We start from the raw sequence: 20572 nt of genomic DNA on the forward strand, positions 1-20572 counted from the left end.
GAGTTTGGAGGTTACCAATGTCTTTGTTTATGAGTTCCATGATGATACATTCCATGGCCTTACAGACCAGGCTCGTCAGGCTAATAGGACGATAGTTCCCGGGATCAGTGGTGGCTCCCCCTTTGTGGAGTGGGATAACTGTTGCTGTGTGCCATTCAGTGGGCACAAAGCCTGATGTGAGGCTATTATTGAACATGGTGCTTAGGTGGGGAGCCAGTTCGTTCTGAAGTTCATGTAAAACGCAGCCTGGGATGTTGTCCAGTCCCATGGATGCTGTGTTTCTGGCTTTAGAGAGTGCAGCTTTTACCTGCATAGTTGTGATTACAGGGACTCTCCATTCTTCCTGTATAGCTATGGGCCCTTTAGGGGGTGGGGGGGGGGTAAAGTTAGCACTGAACATATCTGCCAGGATGTTGGCAATATCAGTTGGTTCTGTAATTTTTGTGCCATTGTGCTGTAACTCAGAGCAGATATGGGTGTTGCCATTGAGATTCTTGACATAGCTATAGAATGCTTTGTGGTTGTCCTTAGAATTAGTGGTGATTTTGTTTTTGAAGCTAGCTTTGGAGGATATTATAAGGTATCTCAACTTCTTACTGAGGCTGACCAGGGATCTCCTCCACTCATGGGATTTTACTCTCTTTTGCAACAGTTTCTTCCTTCTGTTGTACAGTTTGTTTATGACAGGGGACCACCAGATTGGATCCTTTTTTTGGAGGATAGTGTTTTGGTTCTGATTGGGATAGCATGATCCATGCACTCGTGTAAGTGCTTATAGAGTGCATTTGTGTAGGATTCAGTAGTTGTAACTGTATAGTCCATCTGCATTGGTGTCATGAAGTTTACCACTTCTGTCTTAAGAAGCGTGAAGTTGGCTTTGGAGACATTTTTTACCGTGGTTTCCTTAATGGGCGGGGGGGGGGTGTGGATATCTAGGGTGATTAGCTTATGGTTGGATCGGACCAACGAGGAGTTGACTTCAGGTGTGGAACACCGGTCACTCATGTTGGTAATGACTAGGTCTAGGATATTGTTGCCCCTGGTGGGGGTGTGGATAAGTTGATCCAGGGCATTGGAGTTTATGAATTCCAGTAATCATTGAGCTAAGGAGTTGGTACACGAGTAGTTTCCCCAGTTAATGGTGGGGTAGTTGAAGTCGCCCATTATTAGAGTGTTTGGTTGAACCCTAATATTTTCCAGTATATCAAGAAAATAGGAGTGGGAATCCTGGGGCATGGTGGGGGATCTGTAGCAAGCTACAATTTGGATTGCAGTTTTGCCCAGAGTTAGTTGCACTTGGATAACCTTGGATGCATTATGCTGAGCAACTAGCCTGGAGGTGTGGATATCCTTAATGAATATGGACACACCTCTGCCTTTGGTGTTTCGGTCCAGGTTACATGGCCAAAAAGTGTGGTATGAGTTATAGCCTGGTAGTGCAGGGGTGCTCTCTGGAGCCTTGAACCAGGTCTCAGTCACTGCACAGATATCGATGCTCTCCATTTTAAGGAGTGCCTTGATTGAGTGCATTTTGAGATTTAGACTTCTAGCATTAAGTAGCATTACCCTCAGTTTTTGCTTGCCTGTTCCTGTTAGGGTGGTGAATTTGTCATTTGATTACAAGAACATGGTAGAGCCAGCAAACAGTGGACCATAATCCATTTATTGAGGGAAGAAGGAAAGAAACATACCGGTTTCGGCCGTTAGGCCTTCCTCAGTAACGGCCAAAACTGGTATGTTTCTTTCCTTCTTCCCTCAATAAATGGATTATGGTCCACTGTTTTCTGGCTATACCATGTTTTTGTAATTCTTTGATGCTTCTGAGCCGTGCAGTAGCTGTACGTGTAGAGGTCTGACTGTACTTATCTTGAATTTGTCATTTGAACCTTGCCTAAAAAAGGCACTATAGGGGCATCAAGAGCCTTAGCCAGTATCCGGAATCACAGGGGCGACAGGTGCAGGCCATCTCTGGCAAAGCATTGTGGTCTGTCGACCATATCATCCCAAGCAGACAGATACTGGATCCCCTTAGAATGACACCAGAAGCTTAGCCAATTGTTGAAGTCAATCAGGCAGAATGCTACACAGGGCTAGGGTCATACCTCCCTGGGCTACAAGATCAGAGAGCTCTTCCATGACTCTTTTCATGTAGTCCAGGGAGGTACGTCTCAGGTCGTTCACACCAACATGGACAATGACAGAGTCATATTTGTACTTGTTGTGGAGTGACCTGAGTGTGTGGGTTATGTGACAGATCCTGGCATCCGACAGGCAGCTGACACTAACCTTCTCCTTGTTTAGCCTGGTGAGTGGGACATCAGTGTGCCTGACTATAGAGTCATCTATGACTAGTGTGCTGGGTACGTTGCTTTGCCTTATTGACTGTGGTTGAGTGGAACACTGAGTCTGCGGGCTATGTGTCATTTGGGTTGTGTTGGGGGATGGAGGTTGCTTACATTTCTGATTTGGATGATTCTGTTGTTTGAGCAGATTATTATTGAGAGCCTCTGCGAATGTTTTTGTGTTACTATGTGTGGATTTTGGTGGTGTAGATTTAGTGAGACTATGTGATGAGTGTGGTGTGGTGCAAGTGTTTACCTTCTCCTCTTGACTGTCAAGTTCAGTCTTGGTTGGAGAGAGCTTTACCTCCAGTTTGGCTAGATAAGTGCATCTCTCACAGGTTGTAGTGTTGGGTGGTAGGAAGACAGGGTTGTCTGTGTACATGAGGCAATTTCTACATTGCCCCAAGATGCTCAGATTCATCAGATATACAGGAGAGAGCACTGGGAGCTGATCCTTGGACATGCCTGAATAAAAAACTATTTTCCTCTAGATAAGTGAGGAAAGTGAGTACAAGAGCTGTTTTTCTCTAAGCAAGTGAGGAAAGCAAGTACAAAAACTATTTTCCTCTAGGTAAAGAGGAAGGTTGAGTGCTATAGTAATTAGTCACTTATTTAGTGCTTACAACAAGTTCTGAACAAGTGCTGAGCACGATTAAGCAAATTTAAGTGCTAAAACTAAGAATCTGTATCTGCATTAGACGAGTTACAGGACAGAAACAAGTGCAAATGCAGGCTTTCAAATCAGAAAGTTGAGAGAGATGGAAAAGATTACCCACACGGCCAATAACTACAATTTCTGGGCCAGAGTCATTCAGAAATGTATTTTGCGAGGACTGACACTATCAACAGACTTGCTGACCAGACTAAAATCCTAGAGTTATGGGAGAGGGACAGCAAAAACATCAATGGAGTGGATGTTGTCACCACTGGTTGTTACTGAGTTGTGCATTGTCATCCTCAGAGCCATTAGGTCATCTGTACAACATGCAATGCCCTCCATGATACAGAAATAATGGACTAGTACCATATGAATTGTCAGAGCTGTAGCTGCCTAATCTGATGATCAGTACCGACAATAGCACCCCAACCCCTCAGCCTTCAAGTGAAGAGCAAAATAAAAAAAACAAAAGAAAGAACTGTGTCTTTCAGTACAGAAAGAAAAGAATGCAGAAACTTAACACTCTCTGCCTGAGGTGGCTACTGTGAACAGAGTCACTATGCTGGGTCTGGTTGAGATGCAGCACCCTCACATGCAGGTTCATGGTATGTGTGGACTGCCCATCACTGTGGATATCAAGGTATGTGTGGCTTTGGGAATATTAGTTATGGGCAACCCTTGGGGGAACATGGAGGGTGTATCCCATACATCTACTACAAGGATACGCCAACAGTTTCTCAATGTCATCTTGCAGCATTCAGGGGATCATATGTAGTTCCCATACACCACAGAAGAAATAGTGAGAGGCAACAGCATGCAACCATTTTATACCCTTCCCAGGTTCCCCGAGGTATTGTGAGCCATTGACTTCATCCACATTGCAATAAATGCCTCATATGGGCAACATGGACATTTGTATATCAACTGCACAAGATTCCACTCCATCAACTGCAGGTGGTTTGCAATGCAAAGGATATAATACTCAGTTTGTCAGCAGGCCACCCAGAAAGCAACCATGACTCCCACAGCTGACACACATGTGAATTATTAGGGTGATTTGTGCATGGTGATTTTTCACAGGGCCATCTTATTGATGATGTTGGATATGTCCTGGAGCTATATTTAATGACATCAGTTAGAAACCCACACACAATGGCAGAAAATGCATACAACACTGCCTTGTCACAGACAAGGGTCATTATCAATCATGTGTTTGGACCTCTAAATTTCTGTTTCCACTGTCTAGATGTCTCTGGTGGTGTGCTGTAGTGGGTGCAGTATTACACAGCATGGTGATACTCAAACAGTAACAGCAGGACAGAGACGAAGTCCCATACTCAGCAGTGGACAGGGTCCCCTGGTAAGCAGTCTCTGAAAGAGCTGGCTGCAGGGGATGATTATACGAGACACAGGCAAGTACAGTATGTGGTGGCAAAGACTATGAGGCAGCATCTGGCTCATACTTATTGCTCAGAATAAACATAACACAGAACTGTAACAATTCATGCAGTACTACACTCAGGCTGTGCTATACCATATGTAAACTTGACACACTGTACATCAGACACAGACTTCCCAGGTAAGAGAGTACTGTCATGGCACAGTTGTCATCATGTACACAGATGGGGAGGGTTTCACTGACAGGTGTCAGCAGTGGGCAGTGTGTGTGTGTGTGTGTGTGTGTGTGTGTGTGTGTGTGTGTGTGTGTGTGTGTGGGTGTGATGGGCAAGTGATAACACGGAAATGGGAAGACTGTCTATAGACAGGGTCACGTCTCTATTGCCTTATGATTGGGTGGATGAGGGCACTGCAGATGTGTGTGTGCATGAGTGCATAAACATGGATCCAACAGATGATACAGCACTGTGCTGAGGCCAGCTAAACAGGTCTACATTACCCACAGGAGATGTGAGTGCTGCCCATGCACATCTCCATCCATTGGGGATGCCCTCTCCTGGGAAGGTCATAGGCACAGTCTACAGCAAATACAGAGGTTGGAGTGTTCCATGAGTGTGAAAGATGGGACATGCTATGGAGGGTCTTTGTACTATCATTTCATCCACATGTACATCCATGATGCCCCACAGTGCTTTCAATACTGGAAGGTGGTGTGGAGGTAGTGGTGACTCATGCGATCGCTGCTTTGATACAATAAAAGAGCCAAGGTACCAGATCGCTGCTTTGATACAATAAAAGAGCCGAGGTACCAGATCGCTGCTTTGATACAATAAAAGAGCCGAGGTACCAGATCGCTGCTTTGATACAATAAAAGAAATTTGTGTTTCTTATATTATTTTGGTTGCTGGTGTGTTTCTTTTGGAATTTGTTTAATAAGTATGGAAAAGACAGCTGTAGTTATTTGATAAAGTGGTCTGAGCTCATAAAAAATTATAGCACTGTACAGTTTCTGGAAAAAGATAATTTTGATAAGAAAATTTTAGGAAATCTAAAAAAAAAGAGGAAACAAGGCAAGTGCCTCCTGCTGTGCAGCTTTTACTGACTGGTAGAAATAAAAAATAGGAAAATTAAGTTTAAAATATAATGCTAACAAGACAGAACAACAGGTATAGTCTTAATTTAACAACAAGATGTTCTCTTGAAAGAGCTAGAAAAACAAAAAAGAATTTCAGATGCCACATATATTTTCATCTGAAAGTTACCTACTACCTTCTGTCTGCCACCCCCTAATAAAAGAGTGTGTAACTGCTGGTCAGCATTCAGGTATTACTCCTACTACAGATTCTACTCATACACTTTAATTGCAAAATGTAAACAGAGCAGGGACTTCACAAACAACATTTAGCAGACAAGATAAAAAGCTTAAAGAAATACTTATATGACTTACACATAAAATCAAATTATACAAACCCCCCATAAAAAGTTCTAGTAAGACCAAAAAGAACAGTAACAATATACACTTATCTGTACAAACTAATTCAAACAGTAACTTGTATTTAACTGAAGGTGGGAAATTCATTTGAGAAACAGTTGTCCCTTCCTGCATCATAAAAACTCAGCTATGTAAAACACTAACCATTTACTGTGAACACAATACAGCATAATTTAGCCTTACAATAAGATATGCCCATGCAAATTCAGCAGCCTTCTCCCTCTGAAATTCCACACCATAGTTGAACACTGCCTGTCAATAACTAGGACAAGTATGAAGAGAAATCATAGTTATTTCCTTTGCTGCTTGTATATCAACAAGGTTATTTTAAGTTAAAGTACAAGATGTAAGCATTCCTTTTCTCTTAGACATTAAAATTACACAATAGCTTTATCTGATATAATAACCCTCCCAATTTCTAAATATTCTGCACAAAAAAAATTCCACTAAATTTGCCAAAAAAAAAAAAAAAGAAAAAGAAAAAAACCTCCTGTGCCTATTCAGGTGAAGTATGTACAAGGTAAACATGTTCTGCACAAATTAACCTGCTGGGCAGAGATTTAATGTTTAAACTGTACAAACTACTGTACCCCTGAAAGGATCCCTGTGGACATTAATAAAAAAACACTATCCTCTGATTTGTATCCTCCCAGTTCCAATATAGATAAAGACACTGTTTGTTATCCTAGGAATTAAACAGCCACCTGACAACTTTCACTCTGACTCATTCCTTCATTCAATCACACAACAGCTGCAGAACTGCCATAACAGTGAGGTAAGCTATATTAAAGATGCAGAATCTGTAAAAGTAATTTTAAAACCTTGAGTCACTGCCATAGATAGATTATTCAGTATCTCTTCACAGTAGAAGCAGAGAAGAGAAATGAACTTGTAATGTTAGCACCATTTCCTCAAGGAATCATAGTGCAAACTAAAAGTCTGTATACTACACCGTTACTACCTGTCAAGAAACAAAAAAAAAAACATATGTTTGTTTAAGATGTTAGAGCTACAAATTCATTAGTTATTCCTACTTAAGCCAACTACAATTCTTAGTTTCATTCCCTCTGCTTTTTTCTGTTATTGACATTTTTGTTTTTGTCTTTTCTCTATTCCAATTCACCCTAAAAATCAGCATCTGTTTGCTTTTACTTATGAAAGAACAAAAAAAAACTGTAGTTCTGAAACCCATTGGTTCAATATCTAAGACACTTAATTTCTGCAAAACATATCACATTCTTCCCATATCACATTCTTCCTTCTCGGTTTTCAGTTTTTTAGTTATTCAGCTTGTATCACACACTATAACCTTGAAAGAGCTGCATGTTTTCCTCAGATTAACAAGTTATTGTAGACAATGAATTTCTAATTTTGCAAAAGCATTTTTTTTAAAGAGACGAATTTCAGAACCACTACATTGGCAAAAAAAAACATGAGAATCATTCATTCATCTAAAAACTCTCCTTCTTAACTCTGGTTTTAAAGCAGTGCAGGAATAATGCTTTTAGACATGCAACATGTTTTAGGACTAATTTAAATTCTGTAGCAGCAGCTCTCCCACACTGCTTTAGTCCAGGGGCAGCAGCAGCTGCCAGGATAGATGTGGCATTTTCATTTACACCTGGACACTAAATCTTTGTTGTAATTCCACATTCTGTAGATGTCTTGTTTGTTGTATAGAGACACGGTACTTGTCAGCATTTTGACTCTCTAATATAAAATTTCACTATTAAATAATCCCTCCCTGAAAATTATTAGGTTTCCACCTTTAAATCCTGCATCTTTAATTCTAACAAGGGCTGAGAAAATGCCTCACAGCTTTGTGCTTTTTGCAGAGTGGATAGCTATTACTGAAGCATAAGGATAAAACAGTTAATATTTTCATAAACTCACATTGTGCTTATGTGGTAATTCCTGAGTTTGGGGCACTAGAGAGGGAAAGACGATATTTAAAATCATCAAGTTCTATCATTAAATGTACTGTCCTTAAGACTGTTGTTATGCACATTAGAACTCGGGGCTTTCATTTTGCAGCCATTTCAAACTAAAAATGTTCCAGTATCATTACAAGACATGTTTTCTTTTGAAGAACAGGCTGAAGACACCAAAACGATAAAATGGCTATGTAATTGCTGTTACCGTTCACCAGACTCATTAGGTGCCATCCGAGTAAAAGGCTAGTAGCGCCATATTCATTTTTACCACATTTAATTTGAGTGCATCATTTCCTCTCCCTTGAAAGGAAAAACAATGTTCATGTGCCAAGATGCCACAATAACTGATATGCCCCTTACATTTCTGGAGTTATCCAGCATATGATTAATACATGACGGGTATACATTTATTATAATGTTTCACAGACAAACATTACATAAATCATGGGAACATGTTTGTTTTCTGTGAGCTGCCTAAATGTCAAACTTTTTGTTGTTTATTAGTAATCGTAAATATATATTCAGAGTGGGTTCAAGTCGATCTAAGCAAATAAAATGCTATTACTATAGGCAAAAAAATTATTCATTCTAAACTTTTGTGTTCAATTTATAAGTTCATAGGTTCATAGGTGTGTTTAGGATAATGGCCCTGGAGGCTTTACAAGACTAGCCCATAGGATCGCCCTAGCATCGTGACACCTGACCTTAGTTCCTAGTGCCTCTGCCGAGTAGAGCCATTGGAGTGATCCCTGGGGTGAATTTTCTATTTCCCATCAACTCATCAAGATTTCTCTTGAAGGGGACCAGTGAGGTGCTCTGCTTGACATGTATGGTAAGCCTGTTCCATAGCATGGGCAGTCCCTGGGTTATGAACCTGCCTCTCCAGCATGTTCTGTTGATTGTGGTAATGAGGTTGAAGTCTCTGGAGTGTGTGGTGTGGAGGGATTGTGATTTTTTTAGATGTAGTTGTGATGCCCGTGCACTGGCCAGCAATCAAGAAGCCTCAATACTCACCACTAACACCAGTGAGGAGCATCCATATAGGGGAAGGATAATAAATACACACACAGTAACGTACAATTTCCCTTAAGAGCACACAGAGATCACAGTCACTTTGGGGCTGCTTTCTCCCTTTCTCTCCAGATCCCCAATAAGACTCCCCACTGGCACAGCTAGAGGGTCCAGATCTCAGCCTAGTGGCAAGCTAAAACCTCCAGCACCCTCTCTGTCCAATCAGTGCTTTGTGTGCCTGTCCAAGTAGCTGACACACACACACACTTTGAGATAAGAGTTATATACAACCACACAGATACTTCTGGAGAAGGCTGGCACAGGTTCTCCAGCTGTGCCCCCTTTCTGCCCAGTCTAAAAGGTAGTACCAGCTGCCACCACCCACTAATATTTATCAGCTACTAAAAAAGGCCCTTACCAAAGGGTGTCCAATTATTACTGTACAATATTATTATCCAAATGGTAAGTGTGACTGAATAGCAAAGCTTATTGGAGTGATTTGGAGAGTATCACTATATACATGCAATGTACTCTAGAGCGTAAATTATCTCTACACAAAACAGCTACAGTTGAAAGGTTTAAAAATATTTAATAATAAATAATAAAAAGGCAATACTTCTTACTACACAGTGCTAGTCAAGAATTCAGAGATAACAGAGAAATACTTAAAATAATACAGTAGAAATGTTCTGACATCAATACTTAAAAAAAATAATATAATCTTCCTATTTCCTAGCTATTTCTAAAAGAAAACACAGTCCTAAAATAAACTTACATATAGAGCAAGACAGTGCTGGTGATGTTGGATGTTCTCAAGACAAATGCTCAATGCCCTCATTCTTTCTGTCCTTAAATTGATAACACAGTACCACTGATTCATTTCAGATTACATCATTTCTTTCTGGGTCCCAGGCTAACAGAAACTCAAGAGTTTAATAGCCCTTTTGATCTTGCAGCTGGTCAGGAAGCCAGAGCAATAAAAGAAATTATACATGCAAATTCTAGCCATTAACTCTGGCCTCAAAACAATAGGCAGAATGCCTCCCTCTAGACATCTCAGCTCTGAGTTTTAGATCAAAGAATTTTAGAATGCTTGACTTTTCAGCTGTGTTACAGCAGAGTGCACTGTTGTTACATTTTTGCAGTTCCACATCTAACAGCATTTTCTTCCATTTAAGAGAACAAGCCTATGGCTTATATTAATATTTACAAATGACAGAATTATCTACAAAATTCTATCTGGCTAAGCTGGCAGCCTTCACCTATCTTCATAGTAGCATTTCTAACAGAGCTGGTTCAGACATGGCTTTGTAAGTCAAGCAGAGATCGCCTCTAAGTAGGCAATATGAGACAGAGAATAGTTGGAGTTTTTTGAGTCTGTCCATATAGGACAAGTGTTTAAGGCCTAGGATCCTCTTTGTGGGGTACTTTTGTGGCCTCTCCAGTTGTTGCAGGTGTCTAGTGAGGTACATGCTAAATGGGGTATTGTACTCAATGACTGGCCTAATGAGGGAAGAGTAGAAAGAGACAATGACCTCTTTCTTCCTGGATGCAAAACCCTTAGTAATGAAATGTGCCCAGGGTTGCCAGACATCCCTATTTGGATGGGACTGTCACAAGATCAGCAGCCTGATTCCAAGTTCCGCACTGCCGGTTTAAATCCCAGGCAGCCTCCGCTTTGTTTTTTTGTTTTTTTTTTGATTGGTCAAAAATCGCTAAACACAGAGCTTCTTGTGTTTAATGTGGAACATCGCAGTTCTGCATTAAACAGAAGTAGCTCCATGTTTAGCGATTTTTTTATTGGCCCGTGTACCGCTATATGATATATGGGCCAATCAAAAAATCGCAAAACAGAGCTACTTCTGTTTAATGCAGAACTGTGATGTTTCGCATTAAACAGAAGTAGCTCCATGTTTATTTATTTTTGATTGGCCCGGGCCAATCAAAAAAAATAAACACAGAGCTACTTTAGTTTAATGCAGAACTCTGATGTTCCGCATTAAAGACCTAGCATGGAAGACCTTTTTTTTTTTTTTTTTTAGTCTTCACTTTGTCCCTACCTGGCCAGTTGGAAATCTGGCAACCCACATAGAAGGACTTTCTGACCACAGTGGCAATGTGGTGGTCAAAAGAGAGGTTGCTGTCAACCTGTGTTCCCAGATCTCTTCTGTGTTCAGTGGACTACCATCAATGTGACAATTCAGGGGAACCAGGTTTTTCCCAAGGGGGATGATGACACATTTTTTGGCATTGAGCTTAAGGTCATGGTTCTGACACCAGTCATTGGTCTCATTGAGGCCTTTCTGTAGGATGTCAGCATCACTTGGGGAGTTAATAATAGCTCCCAACTTGCAATTGTCTGTGAACTTTGTCAGCCAGAGTCCCTTCGTGTTGGCCTGGACTTCAGAGAAGTAGATACCAAGCAGGAGAGGACCCAAAACCAAACCATGTGGGACTCCACTCATGCCTGGTCACCAGTCTGACTTAGAGTCAGCTACTTTCACACTGTGGGTTATATCTCTGAGCCAGTTTGCAACCCACCTAGTGATATAGGGGGTTGATGCCCAGCTTAGTGAGTTTTTCTATGATTCCTGAGTGGGGAATGGATTTTGCAGCTAGTTAGACAGAAACATCTTTTTCACTGGCCAAATATTATAACAGTTGTGAAAAAAAACTAAATATGACTGTTCAATATCACTATCTTATTCCTCCAGGCTTCTGAGATAGTAACATACTGATAAAACAATTTGTCTATATTGTAAAGACTTGTTTCTGTTCTGTGGCAAATCCACTCCCAAACAGCATCAACTCAACAGGATCCTGACCTCTTCTCCAGGTATGACATCAGGCATTGTTATTGTATCTATATTAGATCATTTGCCTTGAACCAAACAAAAGGGTCTTTTCCTTGTCATCCTCACAACAGCAGATTCCACAGATATCCAATGTGTTGGTTCAGCAACGTGGATCCCTGGTTTCACATTAGGAAAATCCACATCAATGGGGGACAGTCACCTGGAAATGCCAGAAACCACCAAAGACCATTAGAACCAGGAGTAGCTATGTCTACCATCGACCTTGACCCTAGGATTTTCAGTTAGACCTGAGCCAAGATCCAACCTTCTACCACTGGATGAGAGGATTATGTGACATGATGCCACCTGTGATGTCATCACCCAGTGATCCAGATAACCTGACTTTAGATACATCATGCAAATGAAGTGAATAAGTGCTAGATAAACATTATGCCATATACAGAAGGTCAAAATGTATTTGGAGTCATCAAAGTAACCACTGAGTCAGAATAACTCACCACATATACAATTCCTTGATCAGTTACTACAATTATTTCCATTTTAACAATTACTGTAACTTTACAGTTAATGTTACAATTATCTCTTTTCTGCTGCTGTACTTCTTACTTCCTGAACCTCACAAATACTGTTTTTCTTCCACCAAGAGTAGTATAACACACTGACGTCCTTCTACCAAAACTTTAGAAATGTCAAACTGCTGGGTGTGTTCTGCCATTACTTCTGCTCATGAGGTAGGTGTACTCATGACAGTCAACCTCTACAATGTATCAAAATACCTAAATTCTTGTGACCTGTAAATGCCAATTACCAGGAAGACAACAAGGACAGTCAATTATTTTCATCTATCCCATCTTCGAAAAAAACAAAGTTTACCTCTACCCAGCAACAAGAAACTTATCCTGTTGACAGAAGCCAGTCTGAGATGATTCTTATCAAAACATGAGGCAAAGTAAACTATACTGCCCTGTAAATTCTTGATGTCAACCTGACAGCAATTTTTTATCAGTAAGGAAAACAGGCATCCCTCATAGAAAACATTGTTTAATATCTCACAATATAACCAGCATCATCTCAATTAAATAATCTGTACTAGTGGAATTGTTGCTTGAGTTTTATCAGCCCTGCCCACCCCCAAAATTAGGAACAACACTAACGAACTGCGACTTTTTCCTGGCCAACTCATCTGTAGGACTATGTAACAAAATGTACTTTATTTGTGGCAAAAAAAGTGTACTGGTAGCTTCCAAAAAAGCAAAAAAAAAAAGGGGGGGGTAGTTGTTCCCTTGGACCAGCTATACAGGCACCCTACCTTTAGGAAAAATTAGAAATGTTCAACCAAAGTAAAACACAGACTGCAAAGACTGTAACTCTTAAAAATGTATCAGCAAAACTGATAGATTTACTGTCACAGTCTAGAAACAGCTGCATTTAAGGGACTTCTCCCAAATGGACTTGGATAATGCCATGTCTGTGGCAGACAAGCTTCCACCTTATAGGGCACCAAAGGCTATCTGGCAATTAGGGACTTTGTGCTGTAGAACAGAACCATGTGTGTTACAGTTATTCTTGCATTATTTCTAGTTTTATGCAAGGTTTGTTATCAAAGTAAAACTGCAAGATTTATAAAAAGCTTGATGGCCAATTTTAGAAGGGCTTATGGTAATAAACCAAAGAAGTTTACATCAAAATCTTAATATTGCAGGTAGATTGAGGATGCATTTGTTGCTCATAAAATTATATTAAATTAAAAGTGAAAAAAAATGTACATGTAAAGGATTACTTTGGCACAGCATGTGAAAAAATGTCTGTTGAATGTCAAATGTTGTCTGTGCATATTCACAGCTTTCAGTTTTGTGATTGGGGTGTGATGTGAGTATCAGATGGGGGACTGTGAAGAAATGAAATTTTTTATGAGAAAATAAACCAAGAGTGGACACCATTTTGATTTAAATTGAATTAAACAGCTGATGGAAGGCAAGTGTTGTAGTATGTACTGAAGGGGCTGTGGACACGTGTTTGTTTCCCCTTGAGCATGTAATCAGGGTAGCCATCATTGCACATATGTGGAAGCATTACACACCCTCCAGACACATCTTATTTTATCAGATATGCATCATAGACATTGAGGGGTAGATTTATGCCAAGAAGCATGCTAATGGCAGCCTAGAAATGACCATACCACAGTTTGGCTCCCACTTCCATTTTATACAGCTGTCCTATAGCAAAGGGGTCAGATGGCCATCAGACATATGGACAAAAAAGAATTAAAAAGTGGCTTACTTTATATCCTCCCTGAAAGCATAACTTAAATCTTCACCATCTGCTTCTAAGATCAACAGAAACAAGGAAAATATCAAGAATACTAGGTGTTAACACTTTTCTTGTCCGCACCTCTTTTTGCAGACTAACCATTTGAAGCAGTACTTCTGTCTTTCTGTCTTGCTGAATGACCATCTTCTTCATAGGATTTAAGAAAGATGATGTTAGGAAGTTTCTTTTCATACTGACTCTGAGCTGTCTGTATAATAAACTGAACTTCTTATTTTTTTCTGTGTACAGTTAATGCCTTCTGCTTATCCATATTAGTATTCCCACAGACCTAATACTCACTAACCTATCTTGTAGTTTCACCTTTAAGCTTGCTATATAACAAATACTTTCTACAGCCCTTAACGTTGTCAGTAGTTTTCAGTGTTACAAGTATAATTATACCTTATGAAGCTTGGTGTTATCTGCACTAATTTTGTGGACCATCATAAAACTCAATCTAAATGGCTATAATCACATGACTGAAACATACAGCATGTGGGTTTGCACAAATTTCCACAGAGATGCAATGAAAAAAAATGGATCAGACATAGGAGGAACAGAAGCTGTTAATCAGCCTGGATTCCAGCAAGTCTAAACAGGTTGGCTGCCTGTTGGTTATTTTTATCTTTCACTCTTAACCACACCTTTTTGAAACAGTAGCACTGTTGATGTACTTTATTGCTGCATTTGTTTATATTTAACATGTTATAACAGCGGAGCATGGAGCATGGTGCTTATGAACTGGTAATCTACAAACTTTTGTATTATTTCATTTACTAATTATTGCTGATTCTTCTTCTTGTATTTATTCTAAAACATGTTTGTTTTTTCAGTTCCCTATTGTTTAAAGAACAATGTTTATTCAATAACTTGGATAACATCAGAGAATATGCAGTTCCCTGCTTGTATATAATATATATATTATATATATAACATTAGTCATTAACAAAGAATGTACAAAGAAACATTCAATAGCTTCTAAAGCTGCTCTAAAAGACCTTCTTATAATTCTATAAGCCATCTACAATTTCATAGCAAAACAACTGAAACAAACAAAAGGCAAGTGCAGTTTTAGAAGAAATTATACAAATGTTAAATTAAGTTCTAATCAACTCCTAGTGACTTCACTTATTCATAATTCTTGTAAAGGATTCAACATTTGTGGAAGATGTTTCCAGTTCTTTAAGATCCTTTAGAAATTCATTAAGTTTAGTCCAGTAGGAAAACTGTTTCCACTTATGAGTTATTCATTTGTTTGCAAGTAATGTTATTAATTATATAAATGCTTGTTGTGTATTAACCAACTCATGATGTCTCAAAACCTCCAACAAAATAGCTCAGGAAAATGTAAAATCTTCCCTAAATCTAATTTATTCAATAAAGTCTGAGTTTCCTTTTTGGATAAAACCAAACCTGGATAGCCCCAAACAATGTGATAGCAGTCTCCAAGTGTATGCTGTAATTATCTCCAACAATAAGGAAAAGCCGAGGGAAAAGTCCTACTTAACCTAGAAGGGATACAAAAACATCTTTAATTTAGATGCTATAGCATAACGTTCCAGATCTGCTAAAGCCAGACCCCTCCTCCCTTGAGCTGTCAGCTGAGTTAACAAACTAGAACCAACTACGTGTTGTCCATCCTTTCAAACAAAATTCATCAAAGTCTTTTTTAATCTTCTATTAATGAGGGCTCCTGCATAACATTTATTTTAAATCTTTTAGTTTTTTTGGATGCTTTATAACCTGAAAGATTTCCAAAGTGCTTTAAGGCCACAAACAGTGCAAAAAAGATCCACTGATGGATTAGTCAAGTAAACAATCAAATCATCAGCATAAAGAGAGAGTTTATATTATGTATTATATAAAGAATAACCATGAATATGAAATGTTATATAAATAGCCAGTGGTTCAAGATATAACACAAATAATAGAGAACAAGGAAGGCAGCCCTGTCTGGTTCTTCATAAAATGTGAAACTGCTGAGATAAATGAGCTCTGATTTTAATCATACAGTGTCAAAGAATCATAGACTGTACAAGGTAACTGGGCTGTATGGCCATTTACGTCTTCCGAATACCCATCCTTAAACCCTACCTCCTTTTTCAAGGAGTGATAGGCTGTACTGGGGGTGAATTTATGAACACCCATCCAACTGAATAATTATTTTCTTCAAGGAAGACAGTGTGCTACATTCCTGGAACTAGAGAGGATGTTTACTCCAGAGGAGGGAAATTAACTGTGAGACAAATCTGTCTATTCACTGTGATTTGCTTATTTGCTGAAACAGGTTCAGATCTGTGGTTCTAGTGTCGACTGGAATGTTTGATTTGTGAAGAAGTAAAAGGACTTGGACTGTGGCATCACCATAGGCCCAGATGGCAGAGCACAGCTCGCCCGTAAGGTGTCTATATGATAATGAATACAAGGACAAAGCCTCCAGCCACTCTTGGTGACCGAAGTCCTTTAGACCCATTATATTATTTGTGAACAAACTTTGGGGTATCCCCAACTGTTTGGTATGTTTACTAAGAATTATCCCAAAGGGGTAGTGTATTCACTGATGGGCCTGATCAGTGAAAAATACATAACAGTAAGAATTTCTTTGGATCTGGAGGAAACCTCCTTTGAGATCAACTGTGCTGGCCAGAAGGATTTCTTCACTGCTGCTGCAACATGATGACCAAAGGAGGGAGAGTTATGTTCTAAGGTATCTCACAGAATCTTCATTTTGGAGTGGGGTGTTTTCTATACTATAAACTGGGTGGAAGGTTTACTTGTCAAATGCAAGAATATTGCATTTTTTTAGCATTTAGTTTCAACCCATTTTCAGAGGATCAGCTATTAACATGTGTAAGTTCACTTTGTAGTTTCTACATTCCAGAAGGGGATTTAAGTATAAAACCCAGTTTACAATCATATGCCAACTTGGTTAACCAGAGTTCCCCATTTCTGATTTAAGATCAGAGAGATATATGCTGAATTATGGAGGTCCCAGCATGGATGCCTCTGGTACACCACTGGTTACTTTTATGCTCTCTAAAAATGCATCTGCCACCCTCAGTGTGTGTTCTGCCCTCCTAGCTAATTACTTATCAATCAAACTACATAGAGATCAATTTGGGATGCATATAGTTTGTTGATAATGTTGGAATGTGGTATGGTCTCAAATACCTTGATGAGGTCAAGGTATGCTCTGTAGACAGCAAGACCACTGTCCACAGCTGTTGCTACACTCTCAAAAACATTCACCAGATTCTTTAGACAAGATCTGCCCTTAACAAAGCCAAAGTGCTAGTGGTCATGTCTTATAAGATTTTTTTTTATATCACAGCTTATCATGTCTGCTATGACCTGTTCCGTGGCCTTGCAGATGAGCCTCATCAGGCTGATAGGTCTGTAATTTCAAGGGTTCATGATGGGGGACCACCATTATGAAATGGTACCAGAATTCCTTTGCTCCAAATCTCTGGGACAAAGCCAGTGGATAAGCTCAGGTTAAATAGTAGGAGGAGCGGGTCCACCAGGACATGTTTAGTGATGTTCAGCAAGCAACCTGCTATGTTATCAGGTCTCATAGAGAATGTATTTACTGTTTTGGACACTTAACAAGTATTCTTTTGTGGTGATATGAGGTCTGAGGTACTTGGGTATATGGGGGGTTTGCATAGATATCTCTGGGATGAAATGTGCAAGGACATTTTTTGCAATATCTACCGAGTAAGTGTAAGTAGTGATATTATGATTAGGTTCAGAGTAATGTTATGTGTTATTTTCTAACTTCATGACATAAGTAAAGAAAGATTTGTAATTGTCTTTTGCCTCTGATGCTAACCTAAGTTCATGGGAAGCCTTTGTTTTCTTGATGGTATTCTTCAGTACCTTGGTTAACATTTTCATGTTGACTTTGATTTGTGAGTCTTTAGTTTTGTTATATATTCGAATGACTTTTGCCCTTTTATTGAAGTGCTCATTTATGCATGTAGGTCACTAGGATAGTTTGCTCCTACCCTTCCCTTTTTGCTTAGTTTTGGTAGGGACTGACAGATTTATACTCTTTTCTAGGTGAGTGTACAATTTATTTGCTTTACTACTAGCCATGTGACTATTTGGGGTCTACAGTTATACTTGAACATAGGAGACTTCATCAAGGAATTGTAGGAAGTTTGTAGAGAATCCTTCATATAGTGATCTCAGACGACTGATGTAATTTTTGGGGGAATTCCATATGCACCAACATTAAAAAAATGAATTCCCAATCTACTCACTCTAAAACCTTCTCTGCATCCAGACTAACAAGAGAGGAGTCATAGGTCTACTTGTATCATCTATTACTCTCGTTATTTTAATACGTTGACCTAAGCAGAGCTCCTCAAAACAGACTGTTTAGTCCAAATATGTGAGACCATAGAGACATTTAGCCAGCCTATAGGCAAGAATAGACATAAACAATTTTTAATCATGGTTTAGTGTGGATATATGACAGAACCAAATGGGGATCTGTCCTGCTTTTAAAACAATGGAGATATGTGACTTATTTCAAGAAGGGGGCAATTTACCTAAAAGTAATACATAGTTTGCCAGTTTAAGAAAGCTACAAATAAAACCATCACTGCCCCCATGATAAATTCTGTCAGGTCCAAAAGTCTTTCCAGATGACTATTGTTTAAAAAATAATGCAGCCCCCACAGGAGTAATTTCAGAAATCAAAGAAATACCTTGCAAGTTGTCCAAACTAAGAAGATTTAGTTGCCTAAAGTAATTTACAATAACACAATATTTACTTTCATTAGTTTTTGTAGCTGTATATAAGTCTTGATAGTATCTGAAAAAAAATAAATTGCTGAAAATGTCACTTAAAAATGTGTCTGATTATATTCTGGATCTTGTATTTTAGTAATCATTCCTTCTATTTGTTGCCCCAGCCTAATAGCAAGGAATGGCTTTAGGGGAGCTACCAATTTAGCTGAGATGTACAGCCATTTAAGTATGTTTCAGTTTAGATTCTAACAATTTATCAAAATGTTTCTTCAAGGTGAATATACAAGGCGCTTGTTTTGTATTTTAACAATTCCATCCGATAGCCAGCTTCAAGAAAGTTCCCTGTTTTTTTCATGTTCATTAGAATGCTATATAGCAGGCAGGGCCTGTTTAACAAAATCCCAAAGCCCTAGAAGAAAAGGTGTAACCTCAGCTAACTTTAATTCACAGGTCTGAAAAAAATATCTTAATTAATTTAAAAAAGGATTCTCCCCTACAGTAATGTAGATTAAGTCTCCAGTGTCTTTGGAGCCCCTTATCTGAAATAATAAAATGCAGCGATAGAGGTTTCCTCCGGGTGCTCCGGTTTCCTCCCACATCCCACAGACATGCTGTAGGTGGATTGGACACTCTAAATTGGCACTAGGCATGAGTACGTGCGTGCATGTGTGTGCCTTCTGTAGAAGGTTGGGCACTGGGCTGGCAAATCAACACTGTAAAACTCCACTGCCAATTATGAGCGGACAGGTGATCCGCTGTTGCGACCCCTAACTGGGAAAAAGTCGAAAGAGAAGAAGTAAAGCATGTTGAAAGCACTGTAGGCCCCCATTCCAATGACTTAATTCTCACTCATGTTCTTTATTAAAAAAAATATCTATACAAGTGAAGGTACAAAGCTGATATGAAAGTATTAATATTTATTCAATTGTACACTCAAGGAATAATGACCATCCATCATGGCCGTTGATAAGAAGCATCCCTTACCAGACTTATACAAGAGAGATATGGATTATTTCACCAGAACAACCTATATTCTGGTTTCTGCCCCATATACTTATTCCTCCTGGAATACTAACCAGTTATGAATAAGCTTGGCAATGTCCTCTGGAAAAGACCTAGGTGGAATATGGATATTTATTATAGTAAGCAAGTGTACCCCCCAAAAAACTTTAATGCAACAAATCATCCCTTGGAGTCAAACAGTCTACAATACTAAATGTAACACCATTTTAAATGAGTATAACTGTACATCTATGTCTGCAAGTGATGGAAGCCAAATCAGGTTAACGTATCTTTTAATAAAAGCGACTTCGCTCCTAGCCAAAACCAGGAGCTTCCTCATTCCGCAGATGTCTGCAAGTGAGGTATGAAGAGACGCTACCACTTAAGTTACCAAATTTCATTAATTTCTGATGTTTGCTATCATTTAAATGCATCTCCTGAAGTAATGCAAAAGGAGGTTTAAATGTTTTAATATATGCTATTTTGTTTATTTTTATTAGATTAGATAAATCATTGACATTGCATGACACAAATATATATTGTTTCTATCAAATTAATAAAAACATAAAGCTCAATGAAATATTTCCAGATTTACATATCTAAAAATCCCTGTCTAAAACAAACTCACTTGGTCCTACATATATGTACTGTATCATATAGTCATAGTTCCAAATCCTCAGTTGTCTCACTTGTAAAGAAATAGTAGTTATAGGCAATGTGTAATAACACAGTATCAATAATTAATAGGAAATCAACTGATAACAACCTCACTCACATACCTACACACATAAAATATAACAGAATGGCATGAAAAAATATAAAACCACAAGCAGCATAGAAGGTGATAAATT

This window comes from Protopterus annectens, chromosome 1.part0, assembly GCF_019279795.1.
Source record: "Protopterus annectens isolate FY-2018-M chromosome 1.part0, PAN1.0, whole genome shotgun sequence".
NCBI classification, from domain to species: Eukaryota; Metazoa; Chordata; order Ceratodontiformes; family Protopteridae; genus Protopterus; species Protopterus annectens.